The sequence below is a fragment of the Sciurus vulgaris genome (assembly GCF_902686455.1).
Source record: "Sciurus vulgaris genome assembly, chromosome: 15".
Taxonomy (NCBI): Eukaryota; Metazoa; Chordata; class Mammalia; order Rodentia; family Sciuridae; genus Sciurus; species Sciurus vulgaris.
Genome location: NC_136476.1, coordinates 50841591 through 50861075, shown reverse-complemented (window position 1 = coordinate 50861075; position 19485 = coordinate 50841591). Strand labels below are relative to the sequence as shown.

The 19485-nt window shown below is 39.5% G+C and overlaps 1 long non-coding RNA gene across 1 annotated transcript; it reads right to left on the bottom strand.

The window, feature by feature from the left end:
• Positions 1-13712: 13712 nt before the first annotated feature.
• On the bottom strand, positions 13713-18151 carry LOC306645490. The gene is made up of 2 exons (XR_013759674.1): positions 16627-18151; positions 13713-14035 (listed from the first exon to the last, which is right to left on the bottom strand). It is a non-coding gene; the product is annotated as an uncharacterized lncRNA (long non-coding RNA).
• Between the last annotated feature and the right edge of the window lie 1334 nt (positions 18152-19485).

Genomic DNA, 19485 nt, shown 5'->3' with positions numbered 1-19485 from the left:
GAAAGGTTTACTTTGGCTCAGAGTCTTAGAGGTTTCAGTCCATAGTCAGTTGGCCTGTCACTTTTGGGTCTCTGGTAAGGCAGCACATCAGAGTGGAAATGCATGGAGGAGGAAGCTGTTCTCTTCATGACTGCTGGGAAGCATGAGAGGAAGAGGAAGAGACCAGAATCCCCTTTGAGGGCAAACACCCAATGACTAACTTCCATCCACTAGTTCCCACCTCCTAAAGGTTTTAGTACCTGCCCTAATAGGGCCATAGGTGGGGAGGAAGTTTTTTTTTTTTTTCACATAAGAGAGTTTATTAAGCAAACAGAGTGCCTCCCTGCAGGGTAAGAGAGAAAATGAGAGGAAAAGAAAGGGAAAGAGAAAGGGCATGCGCAAGAAAGTGTGAAAGCAAGGAGGATAGAGAAAGTGAGTAGGAGAGAAAGAAGGATGAGAAAAGATGGCGGAGTAGCTACAGTAAAACAATTGAATTCCACCGGGCTAACAGGGGACCAATATCAGAGAAGGATACTTGCAAGCTGACTGATGAACCAATAGCTAGCTAGGATGTCCACAGATTGACAAGTGGTTGGGAGGCAGGGAAAATGGCTGCATCGGAAAGGTCAGGGGGAGCAGCTTTGTACATTACATTCCCCCGTTTCTGTTTTTATAAGAAAATCTTTTGTTCTCCAGTTCTTTCCAAAGCCTTCTCTCTCCTTCCTGCCTAAGTGACTGGGTCTGGTTTTGCAGGTGAGATGTAAAAAGTCCATTCTCCCAGGGGCAGTCTTCAACTTGCAGACTTCCAGAGGCAGATGGTTTTCATGGACTTCATTTCCTCGATTTGACTGATCCCCCATCTCGGCCTGTCCCCAATTCTGGCTTCATTCCCCCCTCTAATTTTAGGAACTCCTTTGCTGTAGGGAAAGGGGGTCGATGACCACTCTGGCTTCTTTGAGCTGGAAGGAGGCAGCATGGGGCAAGCAATTTGGAGTTCCTTTTTAGAAATCGGGTCAATTGAGGGGTCCAAGGTAGAAGTCCAGTTGGGGAAGAGCAGGTTGTAAAGGCATCTAGGGATGGGTGCAATCTGAAGTCCGGTGATGAATGCAGAGCAGAGCGTCCTGGCAGAGTGGAAGGTGAGTCTGTTTCCGGGGGCCACTGGGGCGCAGATCGAGTTCCACTCGTTTAAGAGACTGTGGAAGATCTCATCCCAAGTCGCAGCATCAATGTAAGGGATCCCATGGAAACCACGCTGGACACAGGAAATCACATAAGGGAGTTTATTAAGCAAACAGAGTGTCTCCCTGCAGGGTAAGAGGGAAAATGAGAGGAAAAGAAAGGGAAAGAGAAAGGGCATGCGCAAGAAAGTGTGAAAGCAAGGAGGATAGAGAAAGTGAGTAGGAGAGAGAGGGAGGAAGTTTTTAATACATGGGTCTTTGGAAGACGATTGAACCATAGCAGTCACTTTTTAAATTAATTGATTAATTTTTAGCGGTTTTGAGGATAGAACACAGGGCCTTGCACATGCTAGGTAAATGCTTTGCCAGTGAGCTCCAGCCCCTATAGCAGCCCCTTAATGCAATCAAGAAATGTGGTAGCCATGCATACTATGTGCATATATGTGTATAAATGTGTGTGGCACATACATACCTATACCCTCAGTGACTTAGGGTGAGGCTGAGACAGGAGAATTTAAGGTCAGCCCCAGCAATTTAGCAAGACCCTTAGCAACTTAGTGAAATCCTATCTCAAAATAAAGTTAAAAAGGCTGAGAGTATAGCTCAGTCGATCTCCAGTACCACACACATAGAAGAGAGATATGGTAAACACAGGATTATTAGGTTGCTACTAGTGCAGCATAGCACATTTATTTATTTATTTATTTAAATTTATTCTTATTGTTAACAAATGGGATACATGTTTCTCTGTTTGTACATGGAGTAAAGGCATACAATTTGTGTAATCATACATTTACATAGAGTAATGGTGTTTGATTAATTCTGTTATTTTTTCCTTTCCCCCCACCCCTCCCACCCCTCTTTTCCCTCTATACAGTCCCTCCTTCCTCCATTCTTGCCCCCTGCCACCCCCATTATGTGTCATCATCAGCTTATCAGTGAGATCATTCATCCTTTGGTTTTTTGATATTGGCTTATCTCACTTAGCATGATATTCTCCAACTGCATCCATTTGCCTGCAAATGCCATAATTTTATTATTCCTTATGGCTGAGTAATATTCCATTGTATATATATATATACCACAGTTTCTTTATCCATTCAGCAATTGAAGGACATCTAGGTTGGTTCCACAATTTGGCTATTGTGAATTGAGCAGCTATGAACATTGATGTGGCTGTATCTCTGTAGTATGCTGATTTTAAGTCCTTTGGGTATAGGCCAAGGAGTGGGATAGCTGGGTCAAATGGTGGTTCCATTCCAAGCTTTCTGAGGAATCTCCACACTGCTTTCCAGAGTGGCTGCACTAATTTGCAACCCCACCAGCAATGTATGAGTGTACCTTTTTCCCCACATCCTCTCCAACACCTATTGTTGCTTGTATTCTTGAAATCCTGGCTCAAAATAAAGTTAAAAAGGTTGAGGTATAGCTCAGTCAATCTCCAGTACCATACACATACACATAAGAAGAGAGATATGGTAAACACAGGATTATTAGGTTGCTACCAGTGTAGCATAGCACTTTTATTTATTTATTAATTTATTTTTATTGTAAACAAATGGGATACATGCTGTTTCTGTTTGTACATGGAGTAAAGGCATACAATTTGCATATTCATACATTTACATAGAGTAATGATGTTTGATTCATTCTGTTATTTTTTCCTTCCCCTCCCACCCCTCCCACCTCTCTTTTCCCTCTATACAGTCCCTCCTTCCTTCATTCTTGCCCCCCTCCAACCCCCCCATTATGTGTCATCATCCGCTTATCAGTGAGATCATTCGTCTTTTGGATTTTTGATATTGGCTTATCTCACTTAACATGATATTCTCCAATTTCATCCATTTGCCTGCAGATGCCATAATTTTATTATTCTTTATAGCTGAGTAATATTCCATTGTATATATATACCACAGTTTCTTTATTCATCAATCAATTGAAGGGCATCTAGGTTGGTTCCATATTGAAGCTATTGTGAATTGAGCAGCTATGAACATTGATGTGGCTATATCTCTGTAGTATGCTGATTTTAAGTCCTTCGGATATAGGCCAAGGAGTGGGATAGCTGGGTCAAATGGTAGGTCCATTCCAAGTTTTCTAAGGAATCTCCACACTGCTTTCCAGAGTGGCTGCACTAATTTGCAGCCCACCAGAAATGTATGAGTGTACCTTTTTCCCCACATCCTCACCAACACCTATTGTTGCTTGTATTCTTGATAATCGCCATTCTAATTGGGGTGAGATGGAATCTTAGTGTAGTTTTGATTTGCATTTCTCTTATTACTAAAGATGGTGAACATTTTTTCATATGTTTGTTGATTGCTTGTACATCTTCTTCTGTGAAGTGTCTGTTCATATCCTTAGCCCATTTGTGGATTGGGTTATTTGTATTCTTCGTGTAGAGTTTTTTGAGTTCTTTATATATTCTGGAAATTAGTGCTCTATCTGAAGTATGAGTGGCAAAGATATTCTCCCACTCTGTAGGCTCTCTCTTCGCATTGCTGATAGTTTTCTTTGCTGAGAGAAAGCTATTTAGTTTGAATCTATCCCAGTTATTGATTCTTGCTTTTATTTCTTGTGCTATGGGAGTCTTGTTAAGGAAGTCTGATCCTAAGCCAACAAGGTGAAGATTTGGACCTACTTTTTCTTCTATAAGATGCAGGGTCTCTAGTCTGATTTCAAGGTCCTTGATGCATTGTGAGTTGAGTTTTGTGCAGGGTGAGAGATAGGGGTTTAGTTTCATTCTGTTGCATATAGATTTCCAGTTTTCCCAGCACCATTTGTTGAAGAGGCTATCTTTTCTCCATTGCATATTTTTGGTACCTTTGTCTAGTATGAGAAAATTGTATTTATTTGGGTTTGTGTCCGAGTCCTCTATTCTGTACCATTGATCTACCTGTCTATTTTGGTGCCAATACCATGCCGTTTTTGTTACTATTGCTTTGTAGTATAGTTGAAGTTCTGGTATTGCGATACCCCCTGTTTCATTCTTCCTGCTTATTCTTCCAGATGAATTTCATGATTGCTTGCTCTATTTCTGTAAGGTACGTCATTGGGATTTTAATTGGATTGCATTGAATCTGTATAGCACTTTTGGTAGTATGGCCATTTTGACAATATTAATTCTGCCTATCCAAGAACATGGGAGATCTTTCCATCTTCTAAGGTCTTCCTTAATTTCTTTCTTCAATATTTTGTAGTTTTCATTGTAGAGATCTTTTACCTCTTTGGTTAGATTGATTCCCAAGTATTTTTTTTTTTTTTTTGAGCTATTGCAAATGGAGTTGTTTTCCTCATTTCCCTTTCAGCTGTTTCATTGCTTGCGTATAAAAATGCTTTCGATTTATGCGTGTTGATTTTATAGCCTGCTATTTTGCTGAATTCATTGATGAGGTCTAGAAGTTTTCTGGAGGAGGTTTTTGGATCCTCTAAATATAGAATCATGTCATCCGCAAATAGTGACAGCTTAAGTTCCTCTTTTCCTATTCATATCCCTTTAATTTCTTTGGTCTGCCTAATTGCTCTGGCTAGAGTTTCGAGGACAATGTTGAATAGAAGTGGTGAAAGAGGACATCCCTGTCTTGTTCCCGTTTTTAAAGGGAATGGTTTCAGTTTTTCTCCATTAAGAATGATGTTGGCCATGGGCTTAGCATAAATAGCCTTTACAATGTTCAGGTATGTTCCTACTATCCCTATTTTTTCTAGTGTTTTGAGCATGAAGGGGTGTTGTATTTTGTCAAACGCTTTTTCTGCGTCAATTGAAATAACCATATGATTCTTATCCTTAAGTCTATTGACATGATGGATTACGTTTATTGATTTACGAATGTTGAACCATCCTTGCATTCCAGGGATGAACCCCACTTGATCGTGGTGCACAATTTTCTTAATATGTTTTTGGATACGGTTTGCCAATATTTTGTGAAGAATCTTTGCATCTATATTTATCAAGGATATTGGTCTAAAATTTTCTTTCCTTGATTTGTCTTTTCCTGGTTTGAGTATGAGGGTGATATTAGCTTCATAGAATGAGTTCAGTAGGGTACCCTCCTTTTCTTTTTCCTGGAATACTTTAAGAAGTATTGGAATGAGTTCTTTGAAGGTCTTGTAGAACTCAGCTGAGAATCCGTCTGGTCCTGGGCTTTTCTTGGATGGTAGATTTTTAATGGCTTCTTCTATTTCATTGCTTAATATTGATCTGCTTAAATCGTGCATGTCCTCCTGGTTCAGTTTGGGAGGAGCATATGTCTCTAGAAATTTGTCAATGTCTTCGGTAGTTTCTATTTTGTTAGAATACAGATTTTCAAAGTAGCTTCTCATTATGTTCTGTATCTCAGTGGTGTCTGTTGTGATATTTCCTTTTGCATCATGTATTTTAGTAATTTGAGTCTTCTCTCTCCTTCTCTTTGTTAGTGTGGCTAAGGGTTTGTCTATTTTGTTTACTTTCTCAAAGAACCAACTTTTTGTTATGTCAATTTTTTGAATTGTTTCTTTTGTTTCAATTTCATTGATTTCAGCTCTGATTTTAATGATCTCCTGTCTTCTACTACTTTTGCTGTTATTCTGTTCTTCTTTTTCTAGGGCTTTGAGCTGTAATGTTAGGTCATTTAGTTGTTGACTTTTCATTCTTTTCTGGAATGCGCTCCATGCATGAATTTTCCTCTTAATACCGCTTTCATAGTGTCCCAGAGATTTTGATATGTTGTATCATCGTTCTCATTGATTTCTAAGAATTTTTTAATCTCCTCCCTGGTGTTTTTTGATATCCATGTTTCATTCAATAGCATATTATTTAGTCTCCAAGTGTTGGAGTAATTTCCCTTTTTTATTTTGTCATTGATTTCTACTCTCAGTCCATTATGATCTGATAGAACACAAGGCAGTATCTCTATTTTTTTGCATTTTCTAAGGGCTGCTTTGTGGCATAACACATGATCTATTTTTGAGAAGGTTCCATGTGCTGCTGAGAAGAAAGTGTATCCGCTCGTTGATGGATGGAATATTCTATATATGTCTATTAAGTCTAGGTTATTGATTGTGTTATTGAGTTCTATGGTTTCTTTGGTTGGATTTTGTTTGGAAGATCTATCTAGTGGTGACAGCAGTGCGTTAAAGTCTCCCAGAATTATTGTGTTTTGGTCTATGTGATTCTTGAAATTGAGAAGGATTTGTTTGATTTACAGGGATGCACCATTGTTTGGGGCATAAATATTTACTATCGTTATGTCTTCCTGATTTATGGTTCCCTTAAGCAGTATGAAATGTCCTTCTTTATCCCTTCTGACTAACTTTGGCTTGAAGTCCACTTTATCCGATATAAGGATGGAAACCCCTACTTTTTTACTGAGTCCATGTGCATGGTAGGTTTTTTCCCATCCTTTCACCTTTAGTCTGTGGATGTCTTTTTCTATGAGATGAGTCTCTTGCAGGCAGCATATTGTTGGATCTTTCTTTTTAATCCATTCTGCCAGTCTATGTCTTTTGATTGATGAGTTTAGGCCATTAACGCTCAGGGTTATTATTGAGAAATGATTTGTATTCCCAGTCATTTGGCTTATTTTTGGTTTTTAAGATGGCTTGGTTTCTCCTTTGAGTGGTTTTTCTCTAAGGTAGTTCCTCCCTTTGCTGATCTACATTGTTGTTTTTCATTTCCTCCTCATGGAATATTTTGTTGAGAACATTCTGTAGCGCAGGCTTTCTATTTGTAAATTCTTTTTCTTTTGTTTATCATGGAAGGATTTTATTTCATCTTCAAATCTGAAGTTTAGTTTTACTGGGTATAGGATTCTTGGTTGGCAACCATGTTCTTTCAGAGCTTGAAATATGTTGGTCCAGGCCCTTCTAGCTTTTAGAGTCTGGGTTGAGATGTTGGCTGCTATCCGTATTGGTCTCCCCCTATATGTAATCTGATGCTTTTCTCTCATGGCCTTCAAAATCCTATCTTTATTTTGAATGTTAGGCATTTTCATTATAATGTGCCTTGGTGTGGATCTGATGTGATTTTGTGCATTTGGTGTTCTGTAAGCCTCTTGTATTTGATTTTCCATTTCATTCTTCAGGTTTGGGAAATTTTCTGATATTATTTCATTGAATAGGTTGTTCATTCCTTTGGTTTGTAACTCTGTGCCTTTTCAATCCCAATAATTCTTAAATTTGGTCTTTTCATGATGTCCTATAGTTCTTGGAGATTCCATTCATGATTTCTTACCATCTTCTCTGTTTGGGCAACTTTATTTTCAAGATTAAATATTTTGTCTTCATTGTCTGAGGTTCTGTCTTCCAAGTGGTCTAGTCTGTTGGTGATGCTTTCCATTGAGTTTTTTATTTGGTTTACTGTCTCCTTCATTTCAAGGATTTCCTTTTTTTTTTTTTTGAGAATCTCTATCTCTTTGTTGAAATGATCTTTGGTTCCTGCAGGTGCTCTTTCAGCTTATTGGTATTATCATTCATTGCCTGCATTTGCTCTCTTATCTCATCCTTTGCTTCGCGAATCATCTTAATCATGTATAATCTGAAGTCCTTTTCTGACATTTCGTCTAATATACTATCATTGGATTCTATTAATATAGAATCTAGATTTGTTTGGATCAATTTCTTCCCTTGTTTTTTCATGTTGTTCATGTATCTTCCCCTTTAGCAGTGCAGATCTGGGGTATTGCAGATTTCCCCCTATAGGCTTATAGTGGCCCTATATTTTTCCAAAAGCCTTTGTTTAAGGGGAGATCAATATTAGCAGTGCCCAAATCAGACACTATGCAATCCTAGACCAAATAGCCCCTATGGGGACAATAACAAAATTGTCATAATAAACAAAATGAGTTCAAATACTATCTTCAGTAAAACAAGCAGGTTTGCAATAAGGTCTGCAGTTTCTAATGGAGGATAAAGAGGATGCAGAGAGATGTAGAATGTGGCTGTTAATGGGATAAGAAAAAAATATACAGATGTTCTAGAAAATAGAAAGGGTGAGAGTGTAATCAAAAGAAATTGGATGTTAGCATGCAAAAAAGGGAGAAAGAGACTCTGAGGGAACAGGTAAACAAAAGGAAAAGAGCAAGAAAAGTAAAGAAATAAAAACTTAAATTTTTTTAAAAAGGAGAAAAAAGAAAATCTACTGTATAACAGTCATATACTAATGAAACCTCCCAGTGTTCAGTAGCCTGATGCATGAGAGGTACCTGACAATGAGCTTCAAGCTTCCAGCAGGCGTCTCAGGATGGGATTTGCCCCACCCAAAGATCGGAGCTATGACCCAGGATTATCCAAGATGGCCTCTCTGGCTTCAAAATGTGTTGGCAAATGGGAGCTGCAGCTCAGGGGTGGATGTGGTCAGCTGGAGGTCCTAGAGATGGGATGCAGTTGGTCTGGCAGGGGTCCTGGAGGTCCGGTGTGTTTGGTGTGGTTATGGGATCCTGGAGGCTGGGTGCAAACAGTCGGTCTGGGGTCCCAGTGATAGGGCGCAGTCAGTTGGTCTGGGAGTCCTGGCAGCAGGGAGCAGTCAGTCGATATGAGGGTCCCAGAGGCAGGGAGTGATTGGTCGGGCTGAGGGTTCCTGGAGACAGGGCTCAGTCAGTCCGGCCAGGGGTCCTACAGGGCCTGGCTGTTGTCTCAAAATGGCGGCAGCCATGTGTAATCAAACCTGCAGGTACTGTAACAGTGAACTTCCAGGCAACAGCAGGCAGCTGGTGCTCCACTGGTGGTTGGCGATCAGTTTGCTGACTGTTGTCCAACGATCGGGTGGTGAACCTGGAGAGTGGGGTGATGGATAGGAGTAAGGCAGGTGATGGACAGGCGAGAGGCAGGCAAATGGCGGATGACAAACGCCTGACAGTGAGCAATCTGCTCTCAAAAAAAGCGTCGATATGCTGGCAGACTGCAGGTCATCACAGCAGACAAATGGGTAAACACCAGGGGATTGATAAGCAGCAAAAACTGCCTCACCAAGAAACAGATATCCTCTGCTTGAAACCGGTGTTACGGAGTGATAAGGAACGCAGCCTCCCTCTAGTCCGCCATCTTCTATCTCCTTATTTATTTATTTTAAAAATATTTTTCGTAGATGTTGATATACCTTTCTTTTATTCATTTATTTATATGTGGTGCTGAACATCAGACCCAGTGTCTCACACATGATAGCCAAGTGCTCTTACCACTGAACCACAACCCCAGCCCTGGCACTTTTATTTTTACAATAACTTCTTTCTTATAAGAAGAAATACATTCCAAAAAAACCAGAGTATAGTCTTTACAAACCAATACCAGTCACTTATTATCATTATTAAGCATCATGTACAATTGTATATGCCATGCTTTTACAGATTTGCTTACTGGAACATCACTACAAACATGTGAGTAATGCTTTGCACTATGGCTTTCCGCAATTATGAAATCACAAGGTGATAGTAAAATTTTAGTTCCATTATAATCCTAATGGGACCTTTGTTTTTATATTTATTTATTTATTTATTTATTTATTTATTTATTTATTTATTGGTACTGGGGATTAAACTCAGGGGTGCTTAATCACTGAGCCACATCCCCAGCCCTTTTTAATATTTTATTTACAGACAGAGTCTCACTAAGTTGCTTAGGGCCTTGCTAAACTACTGAGGCTGGCTTTGAACTCAGGATCCTCCTGCCTCAGCCTCCTGAGCCACTGGGATTACAGGTGTGCACCGCCATGCTGGGCTGGAACCATTGTTTTATAGGTAAACCATTATTGACTAGATTGTTGTATGGTGTGTGACTAAGTCACAAACTCGGGTGGCTTACAACATCAAAACCTTATTTTATTACTGTTTCGGAAGCTAGAAGTCTGAAATCAAGGTGTCAGCAAGATTTGTTTCTTTCGATGGCCGAGGGAGAATCTATTTCATACCTGTCTCCAAGTTCCCAGGCTACAGATCCTTGACATTTTTTTGGCTCCCCATGCTTCCATCTTCATTCGACATCTCTCTGTGTCTCTGTGTCTTTATGTGGACTGAGTAGATTAGAGGCCAACCCTACTCAGTATGACTTCATTTCAATGTAAGTAAGAATATCTGTAATGACCCTATTTCCAAATAAAGTCCCCTGAGGTTCTGTGGATTAGCACTTTAATATGTTGTGTGTGTGTGTGTGTGTGTGTGTGTGTGTGTGTGTGTATACAATTCAACCCACAACAGGGAGAAAAGCATAATTTTATTTTACATAGATTTTGAGAGCAGCTTTACTCTGATTATCCTTATTTTTGTTTAGAGAAGAGGTCATAAGCTGGTGACTCAGGACCAAATTTATCTCCCATGCATTTTTGTTAAGCCAGAGTTCCTAACATTTCCTATGTCTTATACAGAACACTTTACAAAATGACATTGCCTGTCTGTGCCTTGAAGGGATTTGCATGGTTTAGAACTTTGTGACCTCATTGTTTTATCATCTTAACTTCAGAAGTATCCTGAGAAGCAGAACAAATGTGTTCTCTTTTCATGGACCGGGAAACAGGCTCAGACAGTAAAAGTGACCTGTCTGAATCACATAGTTGGAGAAAGTAGGGCCAGGGCTTCCAGACTCCTAGTTCTGACTCCCTGCCCCCAACACTAAAAGAATACAGTGGGCTTTCATGATCCCACCCTCCATTTCCCTGACTAGATCTTAAGAGTAGCAAATGAATCTTAGAGACTCATTCTTGAGTCTTAGAGCCTTTCAAAAACAGACACATTCCTGAGGGAAAATCTTTGCAGATGTTCCTCCCAGAAAGAAGAAAGTATAATAGTGTGTTGTCTAAGCTAAAAAAAGAAAAGTCTGGTTTTGAGCTTGACCAAGAGTGCAAAAAACAAACAAACAAACAAAAAGATGAATGGGACCAGATGCGGAGGAATCTTCAGAGAAAGGTCTCACTTAGGGGCTGAACCTCCTTTCCAGAACCCCTCCTTGTAGACATTGCCTTCATCAAAAACAGCGGTCCTTAGACTTCCTTTTTCGGTTGCTCTTTTGAGAATTGGATAATTGTTTTGTATCTTCTTCCTAGAAAAATGCACTTACCAGTGAAAGTGGATGGAACAAAGTTACTTAATATTTTCTTTAATGCTTGATATTCTAAAATTTGATCATAATCTGAGTGTAGATTTTTTTGTTTGTTCTTCTTGGTGTTCAGTGAGTTGTTTTAATGTGAAGCTTATGTACTTTTTCACATCTAGTAAATATTCTATTATTTTCTTCATTTTTTCCTTCCATTTTCTCTGTTTCCTTATGCTAAAACTCCTATAAAATGGGATGGTAGAATTTCTGGAACCATCCTCCATGCTTCCTTTTCTTTTGTACTAACTGACTTTGTTCTTTTGAACTTCAGCTCAGGAGAATTTCTCAGTTTGATCTTTCAATTCAATTATTCACTCTTCAACTATATCTATTTTTTAAAAATATTTTTTAGTTATGGTTGTCAATGGAACTTTATTCATTTATTTTTATGTGTGCTGAGAATCAAACTCAGTGCCTCACACATGCTAGGCAAGGGCTCTACCACTGAGCCACAACCACAGCCCTCTATTTTGTATTTAGTCTATTGAGCATTCATTTGGAAACATGAGTTCTAAATTTCTAAAATCTCTACCTGATTCTTTTTAATAGAAATATATTACCTTTCACCTATCTGGTGAAGACATTAATTACATTTAATCTACAGCCTTGTTAGTACTTATCAATTCTGAGATTTCTTTTGGCATTCATTTTTCTGTTGATGGACAAAATAGGGAAGAAAAATAATTGCTTTCTTTTGCTCTCCCCGAGTTTTTTTTTTTTTTTTTTTTTTTTTTTTTTTTTTTTTTTTTTTGGTGCTGGGGATTGAACCCAGGGCCTTGTGCATGTGAGGCAAGCACTCTACCAACTGAACTATACCCCCAGCCCCTCTCCCAAAATTTTTAGTTGGAATGGACCCCTGTTACAAAAGACAGATCAACAAGAGAACAACAAATAATTTATTAACATGAATATTTCAATGTATACATGGTAGATACCTAGGGAATGAGTAATTCTCAAAGAGATATCTTTGAATTTCAGTTTTTGTAGTACCTTAACAAAGAACAGTAAATGTTAGAGAAGTGATAAGACAAAGGAAAAAGACTTTAAGCCTCTTGAGATAGAAAATTGCAAGAATGCAAATAAATGGCAGAAAAAGGCTGGTTAGTAAGCTTGTTATAAAGATTCCCCTCATGCCATCTCCAGGCTGTTAAGCTCTGAAGTTGCCTTCAGTGGTTATCCTTTGTTCTTCTGGGTAGACAAGGGAGGAGGACACCTTTGTCTTTGTAAATCTATGTCCTGCTTCTTAGTAAATGGGCAGGGGGCAGAGATATATTAAAAATATACATATATATGTATATATTTCCTTCTTCTCAATTGCCTTCAACTCAAAGTAATTCTTGTGCCAAAGTGTCGTATTTTGTTGTGGCATAGTCTGGTCTCCCATAATGGATTTTCAGGGTCTTGTTTCACAGGGTTGATTTTACTCAAATGTTTTGGTAATTCTAGATATTTCATCTTTCTCTTTTATTTTTCTTGGTACTAGGAATCAAACCCAGAGTCTATTGTGTTCTAGGCAAATGCTCTACCACTGAACTACACCCCCATTCCTTTTTATTTTTTTATTTTGAGTCAGGGTCTTATTAAGTTGCTGAGGCTAGTCTCTAAATTATGATCCTCCTTCCTCAGCCTCCTGAGTGACTGGAATTACAGGTTTGCACTGCTGCAGGGCTCCTGTTTATCTTTTAATTGTGCATTCTTGTTCTTGTCTCTACTGTTAACTGTGTATGCAGTACTTTCGCAGGAGGAGTAGAATGTGCTGGTTGGGCATACACACACACACACACACACACACACAATGCATACATACACACATATATATGTTGCCTGGTGCACTCACTGGTTTGGTCTGGAGTAAATTCACCCTGCAGCTGGCTGATAAGTACGAGTGTCAAGAGAAGGAAGTGGACAAATGTCTCAGCTATTCCAAATATGGTTGCCCAATCTACTACGCCAACAAATGGCCCGGGGCCCTCTTTTTCTCTTAACCCATTAACTGACTTCGGAGTTTTTTTCTTCCACCCTTCCTTCTTTTTTTTCTTTCTTTATACTTTCTCTCTCTTTTTTTTACCTTGATGGTAACATGGGTTTTATTATAGAAAATAAACAATAATCCACTTTTACTGTTAAAATGTTTTAAGAGTAATTTAAAAATAATCAGGAGCTGGAGTTGTGGCTCAGTGGTAGAGCACTTGCCTAGCATGTGTGAGGCACTGGGTCCGATTCTCAGTACCACACATAAATAAATAAAATAATGGTCCATTGACAACTAAAAAAATGAAAAAATTTAAACAATTAAAAAATAAAAATAATCAGTAATTTGCCAATTCATAAGTATGTATATATTAGTTATGTTTAAAATTGTTATGATCATCTTTAGAAAACAAAATATCTTTAAATAGTTATGTCACAAGGCATTAAATATCAGATAAAAGAATTACAATATAAAAGGTGAAATTAACAAAAACAAACAATTTTTCAAATTATCCCTTCAACTACAAGTTAAGTCTTCAGAACATTTAATTTTCATCTGTCACCATCATTCTTATGTAGTCCTTGTAATTAACTGAATTTGATTCTGGATCAATTACAGCAGACAATGTTTCTTCCATTTCCTCTTGAGAAAGAGACTCGCCTTTTGCATTTTTATACTTGAACAGTTCTCCCTTGGTAAGAAATCCATGTTTAGCTGAATCTAAAACCTCAAAAACTCAAAGAAGGACATCTTCTGAATGGTCTGTATCCTTTTTCCAGAAGTACTTTGGTCATCACTGGAAGAAAAATTTCAAATCAAATGTATTCCATGGGTTCTTCTTCCTTTTCCTCTGTAAGCAGATCATGTAGCTCTTTACGAGGGAAGCATCCTGATGATCTGATAATTTTCTCAAATCTCTCTTCCCTCTCTTTATTTTCCACCAGTTCATGCGGAACCAATTGTCTCCTGGATTTTTTCTTAACCCTTCTACTTTTGCCACAGTCTTCTGATGCATGATTTTTTTTTTTTTTTACTAGTGTTAACTTTTACTTTATTATTTGCCTTTGGTACTAAACTTAGAACTATATTTTGTAGTCCCCCTTCCTTCCAAAATTATAAATATCCACCTATTTTCTTCTTTTACTATTTTTATGATTTCATATTTTACATGCAAATCTTTGAGCCATCTGGAATTTATTCTAATGTCAGCTGTGACTTAGGGCTCTAACTTAATTTTTTCCCTAATGGTGAGTTTTCCGTGTGTGGCCTTTTAAAATGCAGCTTAACCCTCAGAACTCCATAAAAGCTTAGGAGTTAAGAATAGAAAAGCTAGGACTATAACTCAGTCAGCTCCTAATTTCTGTTCCATTACTGCTCACTCTGACTCTGGCAAATCTCAGTGCTCCTCAGGGAAAAAACTCTGAACAATGATTTAAGGCTGGGAGGGCTGAGGCAGAGAGAGGAGGATTTGCAGAGAACCCTCTACAAGGTTAATAGTTGCTGTGTCCCTGCCACTGGGCACGGCCTCATCGGAAACAGTTGCTCAGCCTTACAAGAAGCAGCAGGGACCCTGAGCTCTATTCTTCACTGTAATTTTTTTTCCTTCAATCCTCATGTTCTTTCTCTGCTGATCTTGCAAAGTCTAGCTCCAAACCAGTGAGGCTTACATTCTTCTTCTCTTGGATTTCACTACATTTTGCACATATTTCTAGAGCAATTTTGTAAATATTCCATTTCACATTCATCATGGATGAAGTTATCAGGAATGAAAGATGCTATCTGAAAGTTTCAGGGGAAAAATCCACCAAAGAATATGGAGTTGCTGCCGACTCTGTAGACATGTTTATCTATGAGGCCCCTGGTGTTTATGGCATAGTAGTTGGCACCATATACCCTGGCTGTGACTTTGACTAAAGATGTGCTAAATTAAGGGATTCTTTTTTTTTTTTTTTTGGTGGTGGTGCTGGGATTGAGCCCAGGGCCTTGTGCTTACAAGGCAAGCACTCTACCAACTGAGCTATCTCCCCAATCCCATTCTTATCTTTTTGATTAACTATTATTTCTTGGGGGTACCAGGAAGTGTCATCTCTGTCTCCTCAGGGAGTTGATAACCTGGTATCTAAGTGTGCAGAGGGAATCTTGGAAGAAATTTTAGGAAGGGGAGAATCAGGCACATCAAAATCTTCAACAGGGGCTGGGGTTGTGGCTCAGTGGTAGAGTACTTGCCTCACAAGTATGAGACACTGGGTTCCATCCTCAGCACCACATTAAAAAAATAAATAAAGATATTGTATCCTCTACAATTAAAAAAATTTTTTTTAAATTTTTGAAGAACTTTTGCTGTGAAGCATTGGCACGTGTCTATAATCTCAGCTACTTGGGAGACTGAAGCAGGAGGATTTTGAGTTTGAGACCAGCCTGGGCAACATAGTAAGACACTGTCTCCAACAAAACAAAAATACCCCAAAAAAGGAACAAAAAGAAAAAACTTCAAGGAGAAGAAGAAATGCAGTTAAGTTGGAGAAGGATTTTTCATGTATAAAACAAGTGCAGGCACACTGAACCAGTATTTCCTGTGGATGAATGTCTGAGATTCTAAACTCTTACCATAACAACTCTGATTTGATTCTCACAAAAACCAGGTGGCATTATCAGTTCCATTTTGTAAATGACCAAACTGAGTCTTAGGGGAAATCATTTACCTAAGGTCACAAAGAGGAAGCCACAATCAGAAGCCCAGGTAAAGAAAGGGGTTAACTCTGGAAAGAAGAACCTTATCTTTGACCAGTCCATACTCTTTTCTCTCCTTATTGTTTCCTTGTGTGTATTTTGTGTTTTTGTTTATTTGTTTGCTGTTTTTGGTACAGGGGATTGAACCCAAGGGTACTTTACCACTGAGCCATATCCCCAGCCCATTTTATTTTTTATTTTGAGACAGGTATTAAATTACTTAGGACCTCACTAAGTTGCTGAGGCTGGCCTCAAACTTGCAATCCTCTGCCTGAGCCTCCCAAATTGCTGGGATTACAAGGGAGTGTCACCATGTCTGGCCTCTCCTTTTCTTAGAACTAGTTAGTGGGGTTGAACAGAATGTGCAGTTTTAGTTCTTCGGGCCTTTGCTCTCGTAGTTTCCTCCACCTGTAATGCTCTTCACAGACGTTCTGTTCTAATGAAATCTTAGTTCTCTTAAAGTCTAGCTCTAATGTCTTGTACCTGGTACAACCTCTACCTTTTTTTCCTCCTATTCCTGGAGCTCCCTCTAGCCCCTCAAATGAGGGTCTAGCCTAGGCCCTGGGTTCACATTCATGTCACCTCTAGGGCCCTGCCTTGCCCCAGGCTGCTGCTCCCTGGAAGGAGAAATGAACAGGGTCTGGCACATATGTTTGATGTCTTAGTCCATTTTGTGCTGCTGTAATAAAATATTCAAGGGTGAGTACTTACAAGTAAAAAGGTTTATTTATCTCGCAGTTGTTGAGGTCGAAGAGCATGGTTCCAGCCTCTGCTTGGCCCTGGTGAGGGCCTCATGGCAAATGGCAACACAATGGCAGGAGCTTTTGTAAGAGTGGAAAGGGAGACTGGAGGAAAAGGTGAGCAGTGATTGCGAAAGAGGATACAGGGAGGTGCCAGCCTCCCCTACAGCAACCTGTTCTCAGGGGAACTAATCCAGTCCCACTAGACCTGCACTAATCCCTGCGGGAGGGTGTCTCCCCTGATCCTTCCCTGACCTAATTAGATCCTACTCGGCCCCACCTCTTAAAGGCTCCACCTCAGCATCACCACACCAAGAACCAAGTCTCCAGCACATAAATCTCTGGAGGACAAACCATATCCAAACTACAGCACTTGTTAAGTAAGCGTAGGAAGAAAACAACTTTTTTTTTTTTTAATTTCTTTTTTAAGAGCAGTCAACCTATCAGTTGGAGCTTGCACTATTCAGAATTCCTCCTTATGAATCCTTACCTGAAGATTAGGTGGGCTGTAGCCACATTCCTTTGAATGCCCATTCCTTTGACTTACCTTTTGGATTATTTCCTTGGGAACCATCACTTTTTCCTCAAGTCATTTTGCACTCTGAGAATTATTTAAGAAAGAATTTCTTAATAGAGGTTTTTTGTTTGTTTGTTTTGTACCTTTTACACATGTACCTCTTACATATGGCACTAGTTGGGTTTTGTTTTGTGACTGAGCTGTTTTTAAAGACTGAAATTACTAGGTCAAAGGTTAAAAAAAAAAAAAAAAAGCTTTAGTAGCTTTTGACCCTCATGACCAAATAAATTGCTTTTCACAGGTTGGACCACTTTATCCTGTCACCAACCATTTAGAAGCAAACCATTTCCCTACCACTGCCAGAATAGCTATTATACTTCTGACTGCTTAAATTTTTAATAGGTGAAAATGGGACCTCATTGTTCTTTCATTTGTTTTTCTTGGCTTCCTGAAATTCTACTTTAAGTAAGTTAAGATAGAAGTATGATTAAGTCAAAACGAAATATCCCTTTTTGGATATCTCTAATAAGATTGATGGGTAGTGGAGTTTCTTACTGATGACTGCCATGGCAACACTGGATCAATCACTTCCCATAGATTCCTCAGCCCAGTCTTCAGATTTTCCTGGGAGAAATTACCTATGTTCCTGCTTCTCATCCCTATACCTTGCTTTGTTTTCTTCTATAGTACCTAGGCAACATAATATAATGGGAAGACACAGAGTCTAGAGCTAGACTGAATGGATTCAAATTCTAGTTCCATTTCCCGCCTTGTCTTCTATTAACTACCTATTTATTAAATTTTCACCATTTTTTAGCTGATGGTTTACGGTAATTTGTTACTCCTCTCTGTGCCTTGGTTTCCTGAGGTTATCATTCCCAAGGGTAGTCAAGATTGCAGTCGGGTTTGGGGCTATAACTCGGTGTAGAGGGACTGGCTAGCATGCGTGAAGTCCAGGATTTAATGCTCAGTACTGAGAGAAAAAAAAGATTACAATAACAAGCTGGGTACCATGAAGCATACCTGAAATCCCAGTTGCTCTGGAGGGTAAAGCAGCAGGACAGCAAGTTCAGGGGAGCCTGGGAAATTAGCTAGACCCTGTCTCAAAAAAAAAAAAAAAAAAAAGGAAGAAAGAAAAAGAAAAGGAATTTCATTCTGTGGTAGAGCAGTCTGTGTTCAATCTCCAGTACTGGAAAAAAAAAATTACAATAGTAATTCCTATTGGAATGGTGCAAAATAATTAACATACGCAGAGAACTCAGAGGTCTTATTGCTGGCTCTGCCTCTGGAAAATACTCCTTTTCCCATTACAACTATGAGGTTTTTGGTGGACCAGATTTCCTTCTTACATAGCCCTGCTTCCTTAGCCACTGCTAAGGTTTGGTCTTAGGCCAGGGGCAGGATCCTGACAAAAACAGAGCCTATCAGAATCCTCTCCAGGGAGCTCTGACATTGGGACATGAGAGAAGAAGTCTTTGGTGCCTTTCTGATGAAGAAGCTCTCAGAGAGATGACCCAGGCTGCCAGGCTGCCAGCCTATGGAGGAAGCCAGGCTTGTAAGAATGAGGCTGGTGTGTGGAGAGAGAAGCAGACATTAGAGACAGAAGGAGACTTAGCATTGTGGGAGTCACTGGTTCTGGCTCTTCCCAAATGCATCTTATGAGCCAATAAACATCTCATCTTCCCTCCACTCACTTACATTGAGTTTCCAACATCTGCAACCAAAAAAGACCTTTATTATACTTCTTAAGGTAACTTAGGAGATTATAGATTGTGAGTTCTCCTGTGGGGCCATCTATGTCTCTGAGAAAAGCAAAAAGTTCTTGCAAGACAGACAGACAAAGGGACAGACAGACAGACAGACACACACACACACACACACACACACACACACACACACACACAGATGGCAACTCCCACTCCAACTGGAGCGGGCTGTGGTTTCTTCCCTTCCAATCTGCCTGCACATGCCTCTACTCCTCCACACACAACAAAAGACAGCTGCCCCAATGCCCAGGCCTGAGGAACTGCACTTGCTAAACAGGATGTTATCCCGGAAATCTGTGCCCTTCTCTGTACGTCCCTTGTCCTTTTTTCACTACCCTATTCAGTAACTTTACAAATATATAATGAACACCTGCCAAGAACCATGTCAGGCGGGGGGCCCAAGAGAGGCAGCAAACAGTCCCTGCTGTTAAGAAAGCCACAGGCCTGTGGGCCGTCAGGCTGTCAAAAGACAGCTCCAAGAGAGACAGTGGGATGAGTGTTGAACAGATGTTTTTGCCAAGTGCTGCAGGAGCTCAGAGAAGGTTTC